The sequence below is a fragment of the Lynx rufus genome, unplaced genomic scaffold (assembly GCF_022079265.1).
Source record: "Lynx rufus isolate CCGP_SWC_20201006 ecotype Redwood Valley unplaced genomic scaffold, mLynRuf1.p SCAF_1, whole genome shotgun sequence".
NCBI classification, from domain to species: Eukaryota; Metazoa; Chordata; class Mammalia; order Carnivora; family Felidae; genus Lynx; species Lynx rufus.
The window spans coordinates 210,140,229-210,164,661 of NW_025814823.1; the positions used below are offsets into that span (position 1 = coordinate 210,140,229).

The 24,433-nt window shown below is 44.4% G+C and overlaps 2 long non-coding RNA genes across 6 annotated transcripts in view; one reads left to right on the forward strand and one right to left on the reverse strand.

Annotated features, from left to right (window-relative positions):
• Window positions 1–1,234: 1,234 nt before the first annotated feature.
• LOC124522170 (uncharacterized) lies at window positions 1,235–23,240 on the reverse strand. The gene is made up of 3 exons (XR_006964678.1): window positions 23,018–23,240; window positions 8,972–9,430; window positions 1,235–3,138 (listed from the first exon to the last, which is right to left on the reverse strand). It is a non-coding gene; the product is annotated as an uncharacterized LOC124522170 (long non-coding RNA).
• A 150-nt stretch (window positions 23,241–23,390) lies between these two features.
• LOC124522179 (uncharacterized) overlaps window positions 23,391–24,433 on the forward strand; it is an 87,585-nt gene continuing 86,542 nt past the window's right edge. For all 5 annotated transcript variants that reach the window (XR_006964694.1, XR_006964695.1, XR_006964704.1 and 2 more), the window contains exon 1: window positions 23,391–23,623. This is a non-coding gene — a long non-coding RNA (uncharacterized LOC124522179). The remainder of the gene's footprint in view (window positions 23,624–24,433) is intronic.

Here is a 24,433-nt window from a genome sequence, read left to right on the forward strand (position 1 = left end):
TAAAGTAAATTGTACTGGTACTGAACAGGTACCCATGTGGCTTGCCACAAAAAATGGACTACTCTTGTTCAGTTCAGGTATTTGTTGCTCAGCTCTCCTGAAAGTTTTGCAAAGAATTTTTGGTTTTGTTTTAATGTAATGGTGGAGGCAGAGAAAGCTTTCAGAATGGAGACGCTGTAGATGTCAACTGCTTCATAATGAATGTTCGTTCATTCATTAGCATTTGACAATTCATCTTTACTCAGCAGTATTCGATAGTATATCCAGACGGGCTCTGTTGAACTCTCATCATGAATCAAAGTGTAACTGGTAAAATTGAAAACCTTAATCTGGTTGGGGTGCAAATTTTAAAGATTTTTTTTCCCCAATCGCTGCCCTAACTGTACTAGACAGAAGCACCCTTGCCCTTCTTTACCTATACTCTGAGATCCCACTGAACGGTCTGTGAGAGCTCCCATTTATTCCGTCAAGTACTCAAAATTCCCTAATTAGGCACCCAGTCATGTGAGTTGTGCCTAGTGAGTACCAAGGAGCATCCCTCATCTCCTGGTGGCCTAATGCCAACAGAACATTGCAGAGGGGAAAAAAAATGAATTTTAAAAATTGTAAAGATGCTTCTAACCACCAAGAAATGAAGGGTGTCCCACCCCTGCTTCTCACCAGTGCTCACTAGGCAAACGCACATGATTAAGTGCCTGGTTAGGAAACTTTGAGTATCTGACAAAATAAACTGGAGCTATTACAGGCCATTCAGCGAGGTCTCCGTTTGAAAACATTTGGCTTACAGATCAATAACTCATAAGACTGAAATGGCTCTGAAAAAAGTTGGTCTCTGATCTATGAGGGTACTGTGGTCTGGGGGGCTTGAATGGATATGGAGAGGCGTGTTGGGTTATTCTGACATAAAAGACTTTGCAGGATTCTTAAAGAAGCTATGTTGGGCCCTTCTGGGCTCCTACCAAATAGGAGCCACATATCTCTGTATCATGTATAATTAATGTTTTAAAAGACATATTAGGGGTGCCTGGGTGACTCAGTCCGTTAAGTGCCTGACTCTTGATTTTGACTCAGGTCATGCATGATGTCACCGTTCGTGAGTTCAAGCCCCACATATGGCTCTGCACTGAGTGTGGATCCTCCTTGGGATTCTCTCTCTCTGACTCTGCCTCTCTCTCTCTCAAAATAAATAAACTTAAAAATAAATAAATAAAAGACATATTAAATGGACTGTTGGTTATTGGTAATATATTTTATTTTGGAACAGATCCACGTTGGTTTGGTTTAAAACACAAAATTTTTCTCTTCCGAGGAGAATATGTTGTAACAGGATCCGTCTATTGATGCAATAAATATTGATCACCTGCTATGTGTGAGGCACCACGTTAGAATACATACTGTCTCTCTCTAATACACACACACACGTTTGTATATGAATCTGTATATAGAGAAAATGTACATGTACAAAATTGGTGGTAGCTATTTAGCACAGGGAATTTACTAAATAGGTAGTACATACTGTTTAAGCTGCTCATATGAGAGTCACTCTGCCTTGTGTGACCCCTTGAATTATTATCTCATATAATTACTTCGTTCTTCTTATTTGGGTTTTGGCTCCCCACCGAATCTCTGAGCTTTTAACAGGGCTGGACTGTAGAGCAGGCTCTGCCCTCCCTCCACTCATTACTCCTTAGCGGTAATTAGTGGATAGATTGCTGCTAAGCATCAAACAGGTGCAGACATTTAGCAGAGGGTAGGGTTACATTTCTCCAAAAGCCGTGCCTTTCCCGCACATTTTGAAGGCAACGTGTTGACAGTACAGAACGCAGATGAAAAGACGTTGGAGGAAAGTATACACATTACACAAACTTTCGTGTGCGTAGCAATCACCTAGGGATCTTGTTAAAGAGTAGATTGTGAATCAATAGGCCTGGGGCAGGGCCTGAAATTGTGCTGGTAACAAGCTCCCACGTGATGCCGGGGCTTCTGTGTGGATCAGACTTGACTGATGCAAGGTTATATGTAATGGCCGCATTAGGGACCAGACTCTTACAACCCTAGATAAAGAAGCTAGAGCGCTTCCCCTAGCCATGGCCGCTCTCCAGGCCACCCCCGCCCCGCCGGGTCAGCACCCCAAGTTCGCCCGCTTGTAGTCGCGCCTGGCTGGCCTATGACAGCTGTTTGCAAGGACCTGAAAGGCTTGCCTCTCCCTACTCTCCGAGTCGGAGTCGGAGCGCAGACGCCCGGTGAGCGCCGCCGCGCGGGCAGACGACGCGACTCACGTGGGACATCTCCAACTGCTCCTCCTGGAAACCCGGCAGACCGGTTTTACCCGTCCTCGTCCAGAAGTGGCTACCGATCCAACTACAGGCAACCGGAGGAGGCCGGCGTCCTTCCTCACCTCCACCCGCCCCCCGCCTTCCCCAGTCACTTCTTCATTTTTCTACCTGACACTCCTGGAGCCGAAGAAAGCGAAGACCCAGCACAGCAGCTGGCCGAGCACCGTCTCCAGCGACGTGTGTGAAACTGTTCAACCCCAAACACAAACACCAGCCACTGACATGTTTTAAGAAACGCCACAGTTGGATGACTGCGGAACCAAAACAGACCAAATGGGGAGGCAAGAAGGGAAAGCAATTGGCCCAGTTCGGTTGGAGAAGCGGCTCGTGTTACACTCCCTTTGCCAGTTAGCGTCGTGGGCGTTTGTTGCTGTGTTAATTACAGTTCTTCCCCGAGTCGGAGGCGAGAACAGCCCTGGTGGAACGGTTTCAAGTGGAGCGTTCCGCCAGGGGGAAAACAACTGCCTTTCTCCCCAGCTGGGGAGGGATTCCCAGCAGGCAGCCCACGGTGCGCGCTGTGCGCCCGCATCGCCGGCGAGGCTCCGACCGCGGGCTTCCGGGTGCGCTCGCAGACGGAGCCTCGCGCGCTTCCACCGCGTCCGGCTGCCCTGCCCGCCGAGGCAGAGGAGGAGCAGGTCGGCTGGCGTCTCCTGAGCGCACGCCTGGGGCCGGCGAGAGGGCGCACTTCTCAATTCCCGGTTTTCTCTAAGCGTTCCGGGGGAGCTCCCGGAGTGGAGGTCTGGCACGAGAGACTGCCCGTTTCATCTTTGGATGGACCCCGGCAGGGTGGGCGCGGCTGGTTCTGAAGGAATCAGGGACAAAAGTCAGATAGTGCCGCAGGGTGGGAAGTAGGTGCAGACAAAATGACCTGGCTCCAAATCCTGCCTCTGCCCCTCATTAAATTTATGTGACCTTGGGCAAGTTGATACTTTCCTGTGCCGCGCTAATTCTCCCCTTATGCGGTATCGACTATGTTGCAGGACTCTTCTAAGCACTCAGTCCTCACAACAACAAAGAAGCACTTTTTAAAATTGCCGTTCCACAAATGGGAAGACTGAGTCCTAGAGATGTTAACCGCACAGCGGATGAGTGGTAGGGCTGGGATTGGAAAGGAAAAGTCTACGCTCTAACCATTATGCTAAACTGCACGTTAAGCGATAATACGTATGTATGTAAAGTACCTCGAAAATAGCAGGGAGGGGGTGGCTATAGGCACATACTCATCAAACTGATCCTAGCTAAGATATAATGGACCCAGTATTGATTTACAAGGAAAGTGACCAAGGGGGGTGAGGGCCCACGTGGTTATGGGAAATCCATCAGAGGCAGCTGAACAGGGATTGGGGAATAGGAATATGGATCCCAGCTCCAACCCCATCAATGTGTCACCCTCATCCCCACCACCTTGCCAAATGTGTCCACAGCCCAGACACGGCTAAAGACCCTAGAAAAACAATTAGAAGCCATAGGGTCAGAAAAGCCCAGTGAAAAGGGGCCTGAGTCTGTGAGTCTATACTAAAGCCACCTACCAGCTCAAAACAGTACAAAAAATACTAAACTGTTGGTTTTCCTGCTATTTTGAAAAATACATTTTTCTACAGTGCTATTTGGGCCTTTTACGAATAAAATTCTTGGAAATGACTCAAAAAATGCAATGCAAAAGCCATGGTATGCACTTGTAACTGTCATTTATGTACACTGAAGGGCTGGCACAGATGTCTAAGACAATATATGGGAAGTGCTTTGGAATAAAAGCATTAGGTAATGATATTTTAAAAGGATACCATACATGTTTAGATTGTAATAATCTTCCTGAGAGAATTCTGTCAATAACACGTGGCTTTCCCTCGGAGTTTCATGTCCCTCTTGGTAAGACGGTTTTTAAAATAGTGCAGTCAGGGTGGAAAAGGGGAAGCCTTATTCATAGGCTCTGAGGATCAAGATGTGGACATCTCTGGGGGCCACTGTTCTGCCTGCCACACACCCCAATTGCTTTGGTGGGAGGCATAGCCTTAATTAATTCAGAAACATGTTCAGCACTTACTCTGTGAAAGGTACTATTAGCAGGGACTCCTGAGTCTCATAATCCTGTATTTGAGTGCTAGCTCTGCCACTTACTAGTTACGTGATTTTGGGCCAGTTACACAACCTTTCTAACCCTCAATCTCTTCATCTGGGAAAAGGGGATAGTAATAGTACCCACCTTGTTTTGTTGTTTGAATTAAATGAGATAATGCTAGAAAATATTTAGCACAGAGCCTGGCACATGGTAAACACTCAATGAATGTTTTGTTTATTATTACTAATCTGTCAGGATTGCAAAGATACATAATGCATGGTGTCTGGCCTTGTGGAGTTTGGGGAATACAGCGTACTCCACATGTAACTGTGAAGTCAGATAACACACAGGAACAGATAAAGATGCAGAACAGCATCCTACTAAAGTGCTAAATGGGGTACTATAGGCAGTAAGTGCTATTGAGTGAAGTAAGATATTTTCAGTAAGCAGGAAAGGTAGGAATGAAGGAGGCAGGATTGGTGTTGGGACTAAAAGAAAGGTTAAATATAGACAGGTAGAGGGGGAAATGTCGGGCACATGAGCATATACATGACAGATTACAAGGTGACAGTAAATAAGATGATTTACTTGTCATCTTATGGAATGGAGGGTTTGTGTAGGGGTGTTCATTCATTTCCACTTTTCTTCTGGAGTGGTTAGGGAAGGAGTGTACTATCGGATTTGGAGGGACCAGACTGGAGGGGCTTGAATACTAGGCTATACAGTTAAGATTTTTTTCCTGGTGGTTAGCAGAAAACCTTGGGAAGTTTTAGAGCAGAGGTAGATTCCTGGTGGAAGCTGTGTTTAGGAAGGTTGATCCAAGAGTAGTAAATGTAGGATTGGTGGGAGGAGAACCTGAAGGTAGGGAGAGCTGTTGGGAGATGTCTTCAGTGGTCCAGAGAGTAGTGACTGGAGGAGATGTGATAGCAATCAGCTTCAGAAAAGGGGATGGACGAAAGAGACATGACAAAGCAAGAACAAAGAAAAGAGGGCCTTAGTGACACAGAGGGAACGGATACAAAATTCTTGGAAGTCTCGTAATGGAAATAATAGAAATGAGAAATGAGTTCATTTTGAGCGTTGCTGTGTTTGTTGAAGATGCTGGCAGGTCATCAGGTGGCACATGTCCAGGAGGCCATTGGAAATGTGGAACTGGAAGAGAGAGGTCAGAGCTAGACAATGAGGTTTGGCCATCATTAGCAGAGAGGTGGTGGCTGAAATCCTTCACTCCGGCCCCCTAGGCTTTCATGGTCAAACCCGTGTTAGTGCCCACATGGGTGGATTCCTAGCCTCATCCCTCTTTTCCTCCCCCTTTATGGGCTAAATTGTGTCTCCCCTAAATGCATATATTGAATCCTATCCCGCAGTCCCCCAGCAGGTGACTGTATTTGGAGACAGTGTCTTTAAAAAGGTAATTAAGATCAAATGAAGTCATCGACCAGTGCCTTTAGAGGAAGAGGAGATTAGGACAAAGACACACACAGGGGAAAGGCCACGTGAAGACATAGGGAGAAGATTGCCATCTACAAGCCAAGGAAAGAAACCAACCCTGCAGGCACCTTGTTCTCCAACTTCTAGTCTCCAGAATCGTGAAAAAATAAATCTCTGTTGTTTAAGCCATCCAGTCTGTGGCATCCTGTTATGGCAGCCCTAGCAAACGAATGCTCTCCTCCAGGGACCAGTGTCCTTGTACCTCCAGCCCATCTGAGCTGAGGGCGCTCCATGCTGCCAACATATCCCTCTGCTTACGTTTTAACAGCCTGTTTCCTAGCCCCTGATTATCTGGATATGGTGTGGGTGGTATTTAGTAGCTATCAGAAATGTTGTCCCCTGTGAACTAAAAACAAGGTTATCCTTCCTTGATAACAGTGATATCTTGGGAGGCTCCCCTTGGTGGGGACTCTGGTGTCCAGAGCAGAGCTTGTGGAAGAGAGAGTTGGTCAAAGACGCCTTTCTGAGTACCCAGCTCACAGCTGTTCGAGGACTGTTCTGCCACCTGTTCCTAAGGCTGTCTCTGGCAATAGATTCTCCATGTGCCTTCCTCCGAAAGCATGCTCAGAACAGAAAGAAATGTGTCCCTTCTCGTTAGTAAGACAGAAAAATGAGTTTTACTGCACTTGTAACTCATACTTTTTTCTTTTCATTTAATAATGATTCTAAATCTTGGTGGGGCCCTATTTTTCAAAACACAGAATAAAATACATGGGGGTTGAAGACCAAGTTAGCACTTAAAGTAGCCCTCAGAGGAAACAAACAGAGTGATATATTCGCACAACCACCTACAAAGAGCTTATCTATGAAAGGATAGAATAACAAGTGTCCAGAAAGCTCCTGTTAATTCACCTGGACAGATTCCAAGTCCTGTCTTGTAGACCTGTGACAGAGAAATATTCAGACCAGGACCGTGTCCTTGCTGACTTCTGTGTTCGTGAGAGCTGGCCTTTATGATGGATTAAGGCCCTTATTCTGAGGAAGATGCTGATGAAGTGTTCTCCATCTTCACAGAGGACAGAATGAGAGCAACTGGGCTGAAGGTGTAGCCAATAGAGTCATCCTGTCAGAAATAGAAATCCTGCTTCTAAGTCCATTTTAAGGTCTGCCTAGGTTGTGGTTGTGCTCTAGCTCCCTCCTCTGGGCTCCCGCAGTATTACCCTGCATTTTCCACAGTCTTTACTACTACACTGTGGTTATTTGTTTATGTTTGTTCCTACCTGGAGCCTGCGAACTCCCAAAGGGCATGGCTCCTGTCCATCTCTCTTTGTCCCTCTGCCTCAGCTGAATATTTCTAGCTGGCACTAGGTGAGGCCTCAGTGGATGGTGACTGAAAACTTTTTGTGTTCTGGAGACTGTGTGTGTGTGTGTGTGTGTGTGTGTGTGTGTGTGTGTGTGTGACAGAGAGAGAGCGCAAAAGAGCAAGAGAGAGAATAGGTGAAAAAGGCCACGAATAACTGCTTTTGGAAATGTTTTGTTACTCTGGATATCAAATAAGCACATAAGCTAGATAAGCACATATCTAGCGTATGTTGATAATTGATACATACTTATTGACTGGTTGACTGAACAGGGCCTGTGAAACAGGTATTTGCTAAAGGGAGAGGTGTGGTTTCCTCTGTAGAGATTTTTAAAAATATTTATTTTTGAGAGAGAGAGAGAGCAGGGGAGGGGCAGAGAGAGAGGAAGACAGAGGATCTGAAGTGGGCTCTATGCTGACAGCAGAAAGCCCGATGCCAGACTTCAATCCATGAACTGTGAGATCATAACCTGAGCTGAAGTCAGACGCTTAAGCAACTGAGCCACCCAGGCGCCCCTCTAGAGATTTTTAAGCAAAATGATAGTGATATTTCTGAGCTGGGGTGTGAGCAACCTGCTGAATGCACATTCTTTTTTTTCTGGACCTAAAGGGTGATTGCAACCATGAAGCTGTGTACTGGATATACATAGCTATCATTTATTGACTCCTACCATGTGTCAAGTGCTTTGTACATGCTATTTCACTGACTTTTCACATGCTTATTTAGATGAATATTGTTTCCCCCAATTTTACAGATGGAGAAATGGAGATTCAGAGAGGTTTGTTTATTCATTCAGTCAACCATATTTATCACTTTCTTGCTATGTGCTGAACACTGTGCCGGGCTCTAGGGATATAACAAAGGGGAAGGAAAGTGTTTCCAGGGAACAGGATATGCAAAGGCCAGAGGTGAGAACTACCATGATCCTTGAGAGTTAATTCTGGCCGGAATACAGGTTTTGAGGAGAAATAAGGCTGGAGAGTTAAGCAGTGACCAGGTATTAAGTATTATCATGAAAACCTCAGACTTGGGGTGCCTGGATGGCTCAGTTGGTTAAGTGTCTGACGCTTGATTTGGCTTAGGTCATGATCTCACAGTTTGTGAGTTCGAGCCCCGGGTCGGGCTCTGTGCTGACAGCATGGATTCTGCTTGGGATCCTCTCTCTCTCTCTCTTTGGCCTTCTCTGGCTCTCAAAATAAATAAACAAACATTTAAAAATAAATAAATAATAAGCTCGGACTTGCTTTTAAGGCAACCTGACAGAGGATGAAGGTAGTGGTGGCTTAAATAAAGTAGGAACAGGTTAAGGGACTTATCCAATGTTGCATGACTAGAAAGTGGTAACTTGGGGTTGGAAATGAGATTCCATCTAATTCAGAAACTCATCCCATGTTGTCAGAAAACACTTCCACAAACTGGAGAAGAAAAGGTGGTGACTCATTTGTGGTTTTCTACCAATATCCTCTCCCTACTCCCAGCCCCTCACAGGCTTTCCCTTTTTTTTTTTTTTTTTATATATTTCCCCAGAACCTGCAATGGCCCAGAAGAGGGTGTGTCTTAGCCTGGGGACCAAGCAACAGTTGCTGGCACCAAGGAACAGTTCTATGACAGCTTCTTGACTGCCTCTTGACTGCTTTCCACCCCTGTTCCTGGGGCTGACATTTCTGTCCATTACACATCAGTACAAGAAACAACCTGACTGCCTGCAGGTGGTGGGGAAGCTACATCTGGGCGTCTTTCGCTGCCTTCCTAAAACATGAGAAGAAGAAGAACCAGATTCCCACCTTGGAAGAGGAAGTTTTTTTTGGGGGGGGTGAAGAGGACGAGATGCTCATGTTCTCTTCGCTGCCATTCGTGTTCTTGGGTGGATTCGAGGTGCCTATGCTTGCGCACTGTTTTTTCCGTGTTTCTCCTCAGTAGACGGCTGCCATCTTGCCAATGTTTAACTAAATCTGCATGCCATTATTTCGTATTTTGGAACCCCAAATGTTAAATCGCTTTCATGGTAAACAAAATGTTTTCAATAATTTCTCAGGAGAATTTGGAAAAGTCAGCTTGTTCTCTCCGTCTTTATATTTTCAGCAGGATGCTTGTCTTTGTTCTTCTTTTTTTTTTTTTTCCTCAGTATAGTGTAGTGGGTGAGGGTGCAGTCTCTTCCAGAGTTCAAATCCTGAATCTCACACTTCTAGGTAGGTGACCTTCGGCAAATTACGTAACATTTCTGTGCCCCCCCCCTTCCTTATCTGTAAGAAAGAAGTAATAATAGTATCTGTCTCACAGTATGATTATGAGGTTGAATGAGTTAATTAGAGTATGTGGCACATAGTAGGTATTTCATAGTGTCAAGCTACCATTATTATTCATTAATTACTTTGCATAGTTTTTTTTTTTTTTTTGCGGGGGGGGGAATTCTAATCCTCAGCTCCAAATATGCTTTTAGGAAAGCTTTGGAGAGATAAGTAGTACAGAACTTCATCCTGAGCACCCTGTCCGTGTGAAGTCCATCAGTGTACAAGGCGATGATTATCGGATGAGGCTTCCCTGAGGATCGAAAGAGGGAGGTACAGTTCTGCTTTGCTAAAGCTTCTGAGAATATTCAGAAGCCTTTGCAAAGGATGAAATAATATCCTATATGTTAACACATGTCACATCAATCATCCCCAGCAAACTTCTGGGTTAGCTTATAGCATGAAGCCCAGTAACAAATTGCAGAACCACAGATGATTTTTTTTTTTTAAATGTAGATAATGTTCATTGTATGAGTAAAATTCCAAAGCTTTTCCAAGTCACAGAGGAATGTACCTTTTGAAAAAGGTAACTTTTGAACAAAGTTTTTGTTACAGGTCAGTTAATTCTTTAGCTCTGCATATGAGGTGACTTTTATTTTCTTCGGAAACAGCTTTAACCAGAAAGCGCATGCCTAAGTGGAGGGAGAAGGCTGCCCTTTGATTCTTCTAGATAGGGGCTGTGATAAACAAGTTCTTGACAGTCTGCACTGCCTGGGAATGTGCAGGTGACTATGGAGACAGCCGTGGAGGCACAAGAACGGGCATATGGTCCTCATTGGCACAGCATACCAAAGTAATTAAAAATGTCTTAAAATGCAGAAACCCCCTAAACTGTAAAGTATATCATGGTAGATGTCAAATTAGCATTTTCTGCCTCTTTTAAACAATGCCATAATCTCATTAATCTGCAGAAGGAACCAAATGCATGGACTCCAACCAGTTGGCTGGACATATGTTGCATATTGGACTGGCCATTTGGTTGGATCTGATTAAAGTGGAGAAATTGCATTTTATTTTGGGCACTGAACCCAAATCTGGGTCTGCTTATTACTTTTTGAGCTCCCTTTTTAAAGTGATAGGTTTTTAAGTGCCAAAAATTCAGTACCAACTTGCGTTAAAAAAAAAAAAAAAAGCCTATAAAGAAACTACACAGAGGAAAAGGATAAGGAGTGGAGATGGAAACATAAGGCTGGCTTCAGATCATTGGGATATATTAAATATCAGCATTCACAATATTATACATTAGAACTGTCAAACCCACAGGCTCTCGCTCACTTATGGCAAGGTGGCTCAGTTGATCAAAACATCTTATTTATTTTGCATGGTATCATCTACTTTTAAGCCTTTTAGCACAGCGCTTTGTTTTAAAATTCTTTATTAACAGTATGAAATTTTTAAAATTCTAAGTATATTTGTAAGCAAAATGAATGCATATTGTTTGCTTGCACGGATGTACCCACTGTCTTAGTCAGTTTGGGCTGCTGTAACAAAATGCCGTAGATTGAGTGGCTTACACAACAGAAATTTACTTCTCACAGTTCTAGAGCCTAGAAGTCTGAGATCAAGACACCACCTGATCTGGTGTATGGTGAGAACCTGCTTCCAGATCTGCCTTCTTGCTATGTCTTCACACAGTGGACAGAGAGCTATCATCTCTCGTGTGGTGTCTCTTCTTATAAGAGCAGTAATCCCATTCATAAGGGCTCTACCCTTACGACCTAATCACCTCCCAAAGGTCCTACCTCCAAGTATCATCATACTGGTGATTAAGACTTCAACAGATGGATTTGGGGGGACACATTATCAATCCATAGCGCCCACTGATATTTCCCAAATGTTCGGTGTGTGCTTAGCCCCCTGTACTAAGCAAATGTAAGAACACAAATTTGCATGGGACGCGGTAAGGTATTTGTGATTAGGGCAAGTTCACAAGTAGCTCACATGCTGGGCAGGGTGTGTCATCTTCAGAAAAGTGCAAAGGGCAAGGGGATTCAGAGGAGGAGGAGATCATATGTGGTGTGTATTTGTGGGGAGGGGTAGGGTTCTGACAGGCAGACGTGGGAGCAGGAAGGTGATTTGCAATCGCAGGAGTAAAGGGTGGAAGGAAACACAGGAAACTATGTAATGGTGGCCACTGGAGGATAAATTTGGAAAGGTGGATGTGGGGGATCATCTTGTGGAGACGATGCAACGGCAGATCACAGCGTGGTGGGCAGCAGGGGGATGCTGAGGGTTTTTGAATAGAGGAATGACGACTGGACCTGTTCTCTAGGATGAATAACATGGCAGTATGTGATGCGTGGGACAGATCGGTGAGAACATCAGTTAGGGGATGATGACGGCAGACTGGGTGAGGGGGGGATACAGTCCTCATTTGAGGAAGGGGGTGAAAACAGAGAGGATGAGAAGTTAGAATTACTGTGAAAACAGAATCCACAGGACACAGACACTGAGTGACTGCTGGCTGATGCAGCAGGATCATAAGACCTCAAAATTGTCACTTTAAACAATGATAATCAAAATTGTCACTTTAAACAATGATAATCAAAATTGTCACTTTAAACAATGATAATCAAAATTGTCACTTTAAACAATGATAATCATTACACATTCATAGACAGGCTAGTTTTCATAAAGCACTCTGGTTGACTGAATGCCCAACAGACAAACTTTTGTTCTATTAAAGATGTCTTTTGAAATGCTAAATCTGGGGCCCCTGGGTGGCTCAGTCAGTTAAGCGACCTACTTTGGCTCAGGTCATGATCTCATGGTTCGTGGGTTTGAGCCCTGTGGTTGGGGTCTGTGCTGACAGCACAGAGCCTGGAGCCTGCTTGGATTCTTTCTCCCTCTCTCCGTGCCTCTCTCCTGCTTGCAATTCTCTCTCTGTCTCTCAAAAATAAGCAAAAAACTTTTTAAAAAATTAAAAAAAAAAAAGAAATACCAAATCTTTCATTCCCTCAGACTAAGGTAAACTATGCCTGGGGCAGAATAGATGTGGGTGAGACAGGGAACAGGGTTCATGTTCTGTTTTAAGCTGTCTAACACTGCACCACAGAGACATTCTTGTTAGCTTGTTCAGAGATGAGGAAACCTGACAGGAGGACCAGAAGCTGGAACTGTCCCTACGACTTAACAATGCCACATGCATTCTTCCATGACAAGCCTTGAATGTTTTTATAAGGTCTCAACACTGACTTTTTTCATTCATTTTATAAGAATTTCTGCCAAGATGGTGGCTAGAGTGGAGAAACATGTTGGTAAGGATTTTAAATACTTCAGTTCCAATAATCTTGCAAAATCTATATGGATTTTTAGAAGCAAAGAATGCTACCGTTGGGCATTTGCTGGCATGTGAGAGGTCCTCAAGTCGATGGAAGAAAGAGGTTTTCCCTTTTGAAAGAGTGTTCTTTTGACCTATGCCCTAAATCCATAGTTCAGATACAAGCAGGTCTCAGTCTTACAAGACGTAGTAGTCATTTGATTTCATTATTCTTTTTGTGGCAGTAGAATTTTCTGAAAGGAAATGAGACCTCTGAGACTTGGCATAGGAACGGTAAATTAGAAATATATCCAGGAAGACTTCTTTGCATTTAATTAAGTGACACTCTCTAGGGACTTAGTAGCGTATAGAGTAATAAACCCATCACACAGAACTGCTAAATATGTGGTCTTTAGTACCAATTTGTGACAATCGTAGTAAGGTTCTAGTGCTATGTGAAAACGTGCAGAAATGAATATTTTTGAAGAAATACTTGCTAGCATTTTTTTTTTTTTGGTCTTGATATTGTGACTCTGAGGCAAACATGAATTAAAATGAGTTGCCTGAGTTCAAGTGAAAGTATCAAAACCAACACGAACCTTTTGTGGTTTTTCTTACGATGGGGGAAAAGCTGCGGAGGAGAAAGAGTCCTTTCTGCCTCATGACGGGGAAGTTCTAGGATAACTTCTACATTGTTCTGTGTGACTCATGACTAATGACTGTGTTGGAGTATCAATGAAGCTGTGAGATCTGTTCCTAGTCCTGTTGAATCTTTTAGGGATTTCTTTAGAAACTCTCTAATACACTGGGCAGAAACAGCTTATAGAGGTAGGGGAGCTATAATGTTGGAATTTAACTTGACATTGCTCAGTTCATATAGACCTGCCCATTGTTTAAAGTCCTTGCAGAAAGGACTTGCCATAAATTATAGGCTAGTAAAGGTGTGTGTGTGTGTGTGTGTGTGTGTGTGTAACTAGCATTTTAATGAGATGTGATACAGTTCCATTTCCGGTTTTATGGGCTTATTTGATTACAGTAAACACTGGAAATGTACCTGGTTTTGATGTTGTCACTTTTTTTTTCATGCCTACTTATTTTTGAGAGAGAGAGAGAGACAGAGTGTGAGCAGGAGAGAGGCGGAGAGAGAGGGAGACACAGAATTCGAAGCAGCCTCCAGGCTCCGAGCTGTCAGCACAGCGCCTGATATGGGGCTCAAACCCACAAACTGTGAGATCATGACCTGAGCCAAAGTCGGACGCTCAACCAACTGAGCCACCCAGGCGCCCCTGTCACTGTCTTTTTTAAGGGTCTTGCATCCTTTCTGTGATAGGTAGATTCATTTAATGACAGCTTGGAAAATTTTAAAGCATTTGGAAGATTTTTTTTTTAAACTGGCTTAAAACATTCACTCCCTATTAAAAGAGGAGAGGAACTTATGAGCTCATTTTGTAGATGATGAAACCTAGTTAAATGAGGCATTGAATTAGCGCACCCCCTAGTGATGTTAGTGGCAGGAAGAGCTCAGCTTGGGGGCTCTAGGGTGACTGAGATCGGGGTACTGGCTTTGCCTCTTCCTTCCTACATGATTCACCTTGGGCAGGGCTTCTAGGCCTCTGAGCCTCAGTTATCTTGTATGTAAAATGGGGATATAAGAGGTGAGAGAATGCATGTAGTGGCCTAGAACCATGTCTGGTACCTGGCTGGAGCTCGGTAAATATTAGTGGTCATGAGCATCATTCCAAGCCTGATCCAAATTCCCATGTACAGATGGCCTCTCATGCCGATGTTGACAGCACCTACTTCTGGCTGTAATGGGGATGCGTGGTTGCTGATTTGGGCAATGGGCCTTAACATCCAGCTTCAGTCTTTCCTTTATGATTCCCTTCTCCTTCTAGATGCCTCCATTTTAAGTTTTTTGTGTGTGTGTGTTGTTTTTTAATGTTTATTTTTGAAAGAGAGAGAGAGAGATCAGAGGAGGGGCGGAGACAGAGGGAGACACAGAATCCGAAGCAGGCTCCAGGCTCTGAGCTGTCAGCACTGGGCCTGACATGGGGCTTGAATTCACAAAAGGTGAGATCATGACCTGAGCTGAAGTCGGACACTTAACCGACTGAGCCACCCGGCGCCCCTAGATGCTTCCACTTTCAATTCTCTTTGACTACCCTTGGGTCAGAGTAGCCTGTGTCAATATGTCAGTATTTAAATGGGGCGATGCTGCTTCTTAGACTAGAGCCTCATTTGGAGAATTGTGTAATCTTGAGCCAGAAGGTAGAATGGGCTTTGAAGCCAGACACATTGAATTTGAATCTTAGTTTCACATCTTATGATCTGAGGAAGCCTAGCCCAGGGAGCCGGCATAGCCCAGTGATTTCAGGCTTGAGTTGTAGAGTAAGACTGTGTATGGTGAAATCCTTATTCCCTAGATAAACTACGTAATCTCCCTGAGCCTCCGCTTCCTCATCTGAAAAATGGGGTTAAAATAATCTTTACTTCATAGGATTAGTACGAGGACTAAATGGTACTACATTAAGCGCTCAGCTCAGAATTATAGTGGGTACCCAATAAATATTTGTTACCAGTAATATTTTCACATATGGCCATGGGAAGCTATTTAACCTCTCAGAGACTCAAGTGTTTCACTTGTGAGATTAGAAGAGTTCTATCAGTCTCATAAGGATTGGGGAATAGATGTGATAATGTACATAAAGGACAGGATGCATAGTAGATTCCTGATAAATGAATTAGCTATTTTATTACTTCTGCAAATTAGCCTTCATGCTGGAGAGCCCTCACTGGCCAAGTGCCTTCCGTGACCAACTTCATGCCTTTCATTTGCTGCCAAAGTTGCACCACATTCCCTAAAGGGCTGACATCTTTCCAGAGTGGGTTCTGTTCCAGGTATCACCGTGAGAGCCAATTCCTGCCCAGGTGGGGCCTATGTAATTGATGTGCACACAGACATGGCTCCTCAGGCCGCGGTGGGGCCCTGGCCTGTGAGGCTGCTGCATTTGATTTCTGTGGGTCAACAAAGAAACATCTGAAATTAAATAAGCATGTTAGTCATGGCGGGTTCAAGTTGCTGTAATTAGCTTCTGTCTGGCTTGCTGTAGCAGCAGCAGGCCCGTGCTTCTTACTGCAAGACAACACTGGTCCCAGAGCTCTGAGGAGAGCTCTGAGGGTGCTGTAGCTAAAAGCCCTTGATGTTGATGCTGCAGGACAGATGCTGGCAAAAGCCTCTTCCTGTGGTGGTGGTGGTGAGTGCTGGGCCTTTAATTTTTCAGGCTACAGAGAGTTCCTGAGCAAGCTATTAGGCCTAGCATTGGGAATATACTGATGGGCTAGACATGGTCTTTGATTGCAAGGAATCATGATGGGGGCAGAGGCAGGGATAAACACACAGAGACCAGGGGCAAAAGGTGATTACATCTTTCTCGCTGGCTTCAGGGATGAAGCCACTTTGGGTTCACACCACTCTTTTGGTCTTGCTGGGGGGATGTCGTTGATCCAGGTGTGGCTACCTGCTGGGCCCCAGACCAGCTTACGTGTGTCTCAGTGCTCCCCTTGGTTTCTCTACCTGCACAGGCCTAGCTTCTCTCTCTCCTCAAAAACCCTGAACTACCTGGGCACCAGCTTGGCCTCCCTTCTTTCTCTTTCCTGGAAAGTTAGCATGTTTTAGACTGAATTACAGTCTCTGTATATCATTACCCTACAATCTGCCAAATCAGTGATGCATTTAATCATAATGATAATGATGATAATAATAATAACAATACATCGCTTTGGTAAAGTTATTTTGATTTGTCAGAGCAAACTGTATTTTAAAAAATTTTTTTAATGTTTATTTTTGAGAGAGAGAGGGAGAGAGAGAGAGTAGCAGAGTATGAGCAGGGGAGGGGCAGAGAGAGAGGGAGACACAGAATCTGAAGCAGGCTCCAGGCTCTGAGCTGTCAGCATGGAACCCGATGTGGGGCTCGAACCCATGAACCGTGGGATCATGACCTGAGCTGAAGCTGGACGCTTAACCGACTGAGCCACCCAAGTGCCCCTGTCTCATTTTTTAAAGAAGTTGCATATTCATCACCATCAGGCATGTGAGTACCAACTATGTTTGTCAGCCTTGGAGGTACAAAGAAGCATAATACGCAATACCCACCCACTCACCCTCTATCCTCCAAGGGGAAGCAGTGTGGAAAGTAAATGAAAATAATATGAGCTTTGTCAACCTCTTTGCTACTTACTAGCTCTGTGACATCTGTCACGTTATTTAACCTTAGTTTTCATGTCCATAATATAGGACTAATAATAGTACTTCTTTGTGTGTGTAAATCTCATATATAATCCTAGTAAAAGAATTAGGCACCCAGAACGTGCTAGGGACTTTATTGTAAGCATAATCTCTTATACCTTACCAAAGCTCTGCAAGGTAAGCATTACTATTCCCATTTTACAGGTGAGAAAACTGAGGCTTGGAGATGTTCTTATGTGGTAAAGCTGGGATTCAAACGCATACTACACTGGAGTTTATTAGGCACTAAGCCCAAAGGAGTGGTATAAGCGGTGAGAAGTGGAGGAATGCAGAAATGAGCTCGAGAGAGAAGTGCCTGGTCATTCTGAACATGTTTTTGTTTCCACCCTATTTTTAATGTTATGGACTTCTACTTTTTTTTTAAGTTTATTCGTTTATTTTGAGAGGGAGAGAGAGCAAGTGTGAGCAGGTAGGGGCCAAGAGAGGGAAAGAGAGAATCCCAAGCAGGGTCCATGAGCTTAGCACGGAGCCAGATGCAGGGCTCCATCCCACGAACTGCGAGCTCATGACCTGAGTAGAAATCAAGAACTGGAAACCTAACTGACTGAGCCACCCAGGTGCTCCTGCACCTTCTAATTTTAACAAGACATTAACAACACTTAAGAATACTATACTGGAATAATTTGTGTTTGTGTATTTGCATGTACTTAGACATTCTACTTTCAGTAAATGCTAGTGTGAGATATTTGTATTCAAAGGTTTGCTCAAATAAAGGGGGCATTTTGTTTAAAGGGCAGCATTTTGGTGATAAAAGACCAAACACACTCTTTGTGACTCACTTTTGCATCAGTGCCCTCTGGTGGTAAATCTTAGAAATCATTTACCTCTTACAGTGTGTACCAACTAAAGGGGGAAAAAAAAACTGAATTTACCCACGATCTTTCTGACTCTCTTGCTAAAATATTGGCCAGTTAATGCCAGCTTCTTTATTTTTTGTATAAAAATATCTTTATGAAGGTCCAAAACTTGTAAGAAAGAGGTGACTTTTTACACAAACATTAGCTGTGCTTGCCTTTAATGATTTTGGGTAAATATTTGGGAAAATATTTTGAAATCAATTTCATGTTATGTAAATTAACATCAAGGGAAGTAAATACTGCCAAGAGATCTCTACTTGCTGCCTTTTCCTTAGAATCATTTTAGAGAGTGTTGTACTGGAATAAGCTTTTCATTTATTTAAATCTTTTCCTCCATAAAATCCACTAAAAACAAACAAACAAACAAGATATCCAAGTTGGATTTTTCTTGTGCTTGTTTGGAGTCATTGTTGCAAAGCCCTTGGTTAAACGCTGAAAATTCTACTTTTCCTCTGATGCTCAGGAATCTAAGGTTGGATTCACTATCGTGGAGAGTAAATTGTGGAGAGTATCATTCAGATTTCCATATCTTCTCCTAGGTTCTCAAATGTGGCATCTAATTCTGTGGTCCAAAGGATATCCTGGATAGTGTTCCTCCAAAACAGGTGATATGAGCAGGTGCTACTGGCCAGCCATTGTGTCAGGTGTTTTACATCTTGTTTCATCTTCACAATCCTTTGAGGTCTGGTTTTCTAAAGAAAAGGACTCAGAGAACCTAAGTGACTTGCCACCCAGCTGTTAAGTGGCAGATCTGGGATTCAACCTCAAGGCTCTGACCTCTCTCGTCTTATGGTTTTGCCTTCTTCCTGTGTAGGACTCCAAATGCTGGGTGGTGTTCATAGGCAGCTCTAACTCCAGACTGAAACCGTGAGCTTGGCTGTGTGTCACGTTCCCTCCGGGGAGAGTAGCAGTGGGGCTAATGTGTTTTGTAAACAATCTAGGCTGACACGTGCCAGTGTCACCTCTATGGAGCCACAGGAAGCAGAAAGCTCTGCTTTGCCCCCTACCAATAAGTTAAGATAAATAAAATGGATGACCTGAACTCAGGACGGTGAGATTTGCAGTCACACCTGTCCAGACTGGCAGCACTCCTTTAAACACATAACCACCTCTATGGCACAAGTTGGAATTCTCCATTCCCCTCAAGAAACTAGACCAAACCCAAACTTGCATCTTACCTGGTATCTCTCTTGGTCCCTGATTTTGTTACTCATTTGCTCATCATGGGCTCATCCTGTCCCTGAGATTTGATACACTTTGGTGCTTTCCTGCTTAATGACGTTAGCTCTCAACTGCAATTCTGCCTCCCTTTCTTGGAAAAAGTACTTTGTAAAAAATATTTACAATCCTAATCTTCTCACTTACTGATACACTGTTGGCAGGAGGGTAAATAGACTCTTTGGAAGGCAATTTGGCAGTTGCTGTCCCGTAATTTCACTTCTAGGAATTTATTCTATATAACTACTCATGCATCTGTTCAAAGTTACATTTAAAAGAATGTGCACTGCAGTATTGTTTGTACTAGCAAATAAATAAATAAAAGGAAAACCCCTCTGATATCCATCAATAGGATACTAATTAAGCAAATAAAGGCTACTTGATTCCATGATATGTTTATACTATAGAATCAAGCAGCTGTCAAAAACATGACATGGTTGTATGTGTTAATATTTCCCAGATGTACGGCTACAAATGGCTCTACAGTATACTGTTCAGTTTAAAAAACAAGACAAGTTGCAGAACAGTGTATATAATAGATAAACTTTATGGCTTGGCATCTGCATAGGAAAAATATATGGAATGATATATACCAAACTCTTAACAATAGTCTGGGACTGGGAGTGGGGCTGGGATTGAGGAAGGATCAGAATAGGGTGCAGGGAGTGCCTATAAGATTCAGGATTATGAAAATAAGCTTATTTCAGAATTCTTAAAAATAAGCATGTGTGAGGGACGCCTGGGTGGCCCAGTCAGTTAAGCGCCCGGCTCTCTTGATCTGGGCTCAGGTCACGGTCTCACGGTTCGTGAGTTCAAGCCCCGCACTGGGCTCTGTACTGATAGTGTGGAGCCTGCTTGGATTCTCTCTCTTCCTCTCTGCCCCTCCCCTGCTTGCATGCTCTATCTCTCTCAAAATAAATAAACTTCAAAAAAAATATATAAGCACGTGTGAGTTTTGGAATTAAAAAGCTAATGCTTTCTATATATTAATTGTAGCAATAACTGAAACAATTCTGCCACAAATGTAGACGACAGGTAGGACTTGAAGCCCATCTGATCTAGTACTCTCAGGACTCCCTATTCCGCTCACAGGTTTCAGATTTCCCTTGGCCAATGCCCCTCGCCCCTCCCCTCGAGCTTGCCTTAGGAGGATCTGAGCACCCAAGGGTGTGACGGCTGGACAGAGGTCAGCAGTGGCAAGTAGCCGCTCTCTGCTACACTTTGCACGCCTCCCCTCAACTCTGCTGTAGGCCTTTCGGGTAGATCATCATGGATAGGAATTCACAGTGAAGAAGGAAGGTGACATGGCAGCAATAAGTTAGAAGGCCTCGTGGAAGACCAGTTCCGCAAACCGGTTCCCCAGACCTCAGGTGGGAGCCCCAGTCCCCAGAGAAAGGCTAGTCCCCATAGGTTGACAGGTCACTGTGACTTCCGAGCAGGCTGGCATGTTGAACATGTGCCAGGCTGGGGGCTGACAATACCAAGGCATGCCCTGAGTCCTAGAGGAGGTGGGGTACCAGGTCAACAGCTAAAAATCAGGTATAAGGAAGAAAGTTACACAGAATGGGCCCAGGGTGGGGAAGGGTCTCATGAACAAAGTGGAAGTTCTCTAAGAGTCTTCTTGTAGAAGGTCAGCATGGGTTTGGGGCTAGCCCTGAGTACACAGGGAAAGGGAAGGCTCCGGCTCTGTAGGGAGAGAAGGCGTGCAGAAGTGGCAGCTGCAGATAGCCTGAGACGTGGGGAATTTTGTCTCTTCTGGTTTCCAATTACTCCAGCTTCTTGAAAAGGTTTTCTTGAAAAAACCAAGTGTGGGTGTCGGGGTTGGATGGGTAGGAGGGGACTGGCTTAATGAGCAACAGAAGCTGCCATATATTACCATCAGGACTACATTATTCTTTTCATTTGGAATCCTGAAAATGATAAGTACATAAAGACCTCAAGGACTTTGTACATTACTGATTTTTCAAGAGACCAGAACATGAAATAGTGCCCTAAACTTCTGGCCTTTCTGGTGAATGTTTTTTCTCTGTCATCATCTCTAATCACCCTCACTTCCAGCCACACTGGCCATGTCACTGTTCCTTGGACATGCCTCAGGGCCTTTGCACTGGTTCTTTTTCTATGCCTATTCCACTCTTTCCCAAGATAGCTACATGCCTAACTTCCTCACCTCCTCCAAGGCTGCTCAAAAGTCACTTTCTCAGGGAGGCCTAACCTGACCATCCTATTTAAAAGAATTTTTTTTAAGTTTATTTATTTTTGATAGAGACAGAGCATGGGTCGGGGAGGGGCAGAGAGAAGGAGACACAGAATCCAAAGTAGGCTCCAGGCTCTGAGCCTTCTGCACAGAGCCCGACAAGGGGCTTGAACTCACAACCCACGAGATCATGACCTGCGCTGAAGTCCGACGCTTAACCAACTGAGCCACCCCGGTGCCCGTGACCATCCTATTTTAAATTGCACTCCAAATTTCCTTTCCTTTGCTTCCCCCCTCCCCCATAGTGAGCACTACAAAATTTACTTAGTTTTTAGTATTTTATTGCCTACCACCATTCTCAGCCTCCTTCCTGCATCCCAGAATGTAAACCCTGTGAGCAAGCATAGAGGTATTTTTTGTTGTTGTTTGTTTTAGGGTTTTTTTTTTTTTTTTTTTGGTCTGTTTTGTTCATTAACAAACACCCAGTGCCTAGAAGAGTACCTAACACAAGAAGTGTTCTGTATTTGTTGAATGAATGAATACACTGTAGTATAAGTGGTAAAGGACTTGGGATCCTTTGGTCATGGAATGCTGCCCAGATATGTAGAAACCATTTCCGAAGCACTTCCAAAGACCTACTTTCTTTCTCCTCATTCTACTCCCAAATCCCTATGGATTTAAGTCTTGGCATTCAGCCCAGGAGATATAATTACTAGCAAAAGTTGAGTGAAACAGTTAAGAGCATGGATTTGGAGTCAAGGAGACCCAAATTTGCACCTAAGCCTTTCCACCTACCAGCTGTGTGACTCTGGGGCAATTATCTTCCCCAAGCCTGAGAATGAAATTTGTATGTGAATACACAAACCCTGGCATTAAATGTGCCGTTAAATGTGGTACTTTACATTATCAATGATGGAGATACATGAAAGAAATGGAGCACTGAATTTTAAAAGGGCAGTTTCCCCCATCATAGTCATTTAAGCTGCCTTAGATGGAAATATTGGGGGAAAATCACCACATTTCTATTTAATTTAAACATATCAAGAGATTTTAATAGATTCCGGGGTTTTCCTTCAATAATATGAACTATTTTTTTTAAAAGCTCACGTAGGGATGCCTGGGTGGCAAAATTGGTTAAGTGTCCAACTTCAGCTCAGGTCATGTTCTCACGGTTTGTGAGTTCAAGCCCCAGGATGGGCTCTGTGCTGACAGCTCGGAGCCTGGAGCCGTTTCAGATTCTGTGTCTCCCTCTCTCTCTGCTCCTCTCCCCCTCGCACTCTGTCTCTGTCTCAAATAAAAATAAACATTTAAAAAAGAAAAAAAAAAGCTCATGTAAGCACAGCGTCTTGGAGTTGGGTTAGGTCTTTGAGCCTCGGCTCTCCCATAAGGCGCATAGAAACCGCGGAGGCACCTCGTGCCTGGGATGCAGCGCATGGAAGCAAGCAGAGAATATGCGTGGTTCCAACATCGGGAGCCAGGTTACCGGTGCAGATGGAAAAGAGCAAAATGCAAAATCTGTGGTTCCGGTGAGGGATGCCAAGGCAGAAAGAGTTCGATAAAACAGATGAAAAGCGAGCCAGAACCAAAGCCCGCGCAGGTGGCTGTGGCAACTTTTTATCTAGAGCCCAGGACTCCGGGAAGAGACAAGGAGATGGGAGAAAAAAAGAGCTACCTGGACCAACCTTCCTGTCTGAACCAACCTTACCTCCTCAACAGCCCAGAAGAGGGCTCCAGGGTAGCCGCCAAAGTCTTTTTCCTGACGCCTCCTCCATTGCTTGGCCTCTTCCCTATCCTGCTTCCCCTTCTCCTTGTTAGTTTCTCCTGGGAGGCTTCTGGAGCCTTGCCTCAAAAACGCACTTGCGCCTGAGTTTTCGAGTCCACGTACGCTTCTAGAAAACCCCGACCCAACACAGAAGGCCTCGCACAGCTTCGCTTTTTTAACAACTCAGCAAAGAATTCTGATTGGCCAGCCAAGGTCACATGCCCGTGGCCTTTGATTGGCAGCCTACCCTCCCTGCCCTGCCCTCCCTCCCACCCACGTGACCTGATCCCGCCAGCCCGCCGGCACCGCTCCAGCGGTAACAGGCGGTGTAACAGGCCCTGAGGATTCTCTGCTCTGCGCTGCCCCTGCCTTCCTGTGTTTATAGTCCAGCGGGAGAGAGTCGGTAGTCAAATAATTGCACCTCTGCACGTTTACAAACTGTGGACAGTGCCAAGAAGGAGAAGCACAGGGTGCAGGAAGTGGCAGGGGGCGTGGTAGAGGCAGTGCAGAGCTGGCCGGCTGCCGCGTGGACAGCTGGTAGTAAAGCTGGTAAGTGTGGAAGCCACGACAGGAAAGCCGGTGAGAGGTGGTGGTGGCTCCGTTACAGGGGTGGCCCTCGAGTTGGAGAAAGGCGGAAAAAACTCAAAAACCTTCTAAGAACCTAACCGATTGCCGTGGAACATGACCTCATCGTTACCAAGTCCCCGTCATAGCCCTAGGGTAAATGGAAAACCTAAACTAAGCAAAACCAAGAAAAAACACATTGCAATCGGCTAACGTTGGGAAACTTTAGGAGAAGCAAAAGAAAACCAAGTAGTGCCCTCTAGTCTAAAGGTTTATTTTATTTAATTCCCACCCCCCTTCCTTAGTTTCAATGCATCCATCTCCTGTGTGGGAATTTTTTTTTTTTTTATTTAGTTAGTCTTTTAGTTCATTTATTTTTTAGAAAGAGAGAGCGCACACAGGGGAGGGGTAGAGAAGGAGAGAGAGAGAATCCCAAGCAGGCTCCACAGTGTCAGTGCAGAGCTTGACCTGGGGCTTGAACATACAAACTGGGAGATCATGACCTGAGCTGAAATCCAGGGTCAGACTCTCAACCCACTGAGCCACCCAGGTGCCCCTGGAACTTTTAATAGAGAAAGGTTTCTCAACTTCTGAAAAATATTGCTTAGTTGAATTGCACCTTCGCATTTCCCCATATTCCCATTTTTATTACTTTGGGGGAGGGGTGGAGGGCGGTATAAAGGATAAACTGGTCTGTAAATCTGATCTCCACTCCTGATTTTGTAGGTGATAGCAGTGGTTTTCAAGTGTATTTTTCATGATGTTTTTGACATACGAGATAAAGAGCTCAGAAAT